Source organism: Wasmannia auropunctata, unplaced genomic scaffold, assembly GCF_000956235.1.
Source record: "Wasmannia auropunctata unplaced genomic scaffold, wasmannia.A_1.0 LD336101.1, whole genome shotgun sequence".
In the NCBI taxonomy this organism is placed as follows: domain Eukaryota; kingdom Metazoa; phylum Arthropoda; class Insecta; order Hymenoptera; family Formicidae; genus Wasmannia; species Wasmannia auropunctata.
Genome location: NW_012026789.1, coordinates 659,937 through 661,699, shown reverse-complemented (window position 1 = coordinate 661,699; position 1,763 = coordinate 659,937). Strand labels below are relative to the sequence as shown.

General features: G+C 33.2%; 1 protein-coding gene across 1 annotated transcript in view; it reads left to right on the top strand.

Annotated features, from left to right (window-relative positions):
* Positions 1 to 1,763, top strand: part of LOC105461018 — a 26,677-nt gene that overhangs the window by 4,835 nt on the left and 20,079 nt on the right. The window lies entirely within an intron of this gene.

Sequence of the window (1,763 nt, the reverse complement as noted above, 5' to 3'; positions counted from 1 at the left end):
ATTAAATTAAACCAATTTATGATATAATTTACATTTTATATGATGTAAATTATGTTAATAATCAATTTATTCACTTCTATTTGAGTAAGCGTTTCTTATCGTTTTTGCTAAGACATTCGAGTTAATTCCTCTAAATTGTGGTATGCACCATTTAAAAAATATTTATTATACTTTAACAGTTAAAAAATAGAATATAATCTTTGGTATTATATACGTTAATACTTGAACTTAATTTAAAAAAATACTTTGTTCATTTATTTGTACCAGTTTATTTTTATGACTTATTTAAATATAAAAGCACACTAATAGGGACAGGCACACTAATAGGGACACTTACCCTAATTCACATTGTGAAATAATTAAAAGCGCTTTCAAAATTTTTCTCGCATCTTCTACTTGACGACAGAGTACAATCTGTCCAATAACTGCTAGATAAAAAGTGCGAACTGATTTTGAAACAGATTTTAGATTATCGGAATATGTTTTTATAAAATGAGCGATATCTATACGAACATAACAATCTGGTACTGTATTTCGGCAAGCATCCGCATATCGCTCAATTGTTGGATAACCAGTAAATTCTTTTATTACAGCTGTTAATAAAGTTCGTGACGCGTCTGTCACGACTTCTTTAGGATAAGGAGCACCTACTCTACACCATTCCATTAACCAAAATCTAATAAAAGTTGAGGTTTGCATTTCAGTAAGAAATTGTGAAATAGAAAATTGTCCGGCATTAGAATTAATAACTGCGTGATACAAAAAAATGTAATCGGATGATGTTTTATTTGGTCTATTTAATCTTGGAACTCTAACACCACTTGCGTCAATGTATAAACTAACATGTTCGAGTTTTAATAATCTTTTATAAATATGAATTTGATGTGATGTAAAATAAATGACAAAAAATGGATCTTGTCCTATAGCGTGCACAACGTTTCTTCCAACGGGTGTAGTTTTTAAAATTTCGAGAGCTTTTATTGGATCTGGATCGAGATAATCCGAAGCAATTTTCTCATGTTTTGCTTTGTGCAAAACATTTACTGTATATATAATAAAGGTGCTTCAAGCCATCCTGGAGATATAAGGCGCTTTGCCTCCTCAGCTCTAAAAAGCTCCACACTTTTTTGACATAAAATTTCTCCAACCTTCTTTCGATGAGCACCTCTCAAATTTCGTTTTCCACATTCCAGTCCAATTCCAGCTGTTAATCTACATTCAATTTTTACATAATTATTATAATTTTTTAAAATGCCTCGAAAAATTGACCCACAATTTTCCTGAAAAATTATTAAGAATTACATAATATATGGTACCTACTACATAAAACACTTAGTATTGTTTAAAAAAGAAACTGAAAGAAGTTTTTTAAAGAAAATTTCTACTATTATACAGGGTGTCCGGTAATAACCGCCCAAAATCTCTGGTAGAACTGATTAAACTGAATCGAAAAGTCCTCTACCATTTTGCAAAATTCGCAATCGTTAACGAGATATTAATTTTTGAAGATTGGCGAATAAACGCGTATCCTTCCTACTGCTGAATGCAGGCGTGCGGCGAGATACGACCGCTCCATCGCTGGTAGTTGCTAGCCCAGCTAGCCGGTAGTTGACGAGCGGTGGGGCGGTCGTATCTCGCCGCGTGCCTGCATTCAGCGGTATGGCGGACGGATACGCGTTTATTCGCCAATCTTCAAAAATTAATATCTCGTTAACGATTGCGAATTTTGCAAAATGGTAGAGGACTTTTCGATCCAGTTTACT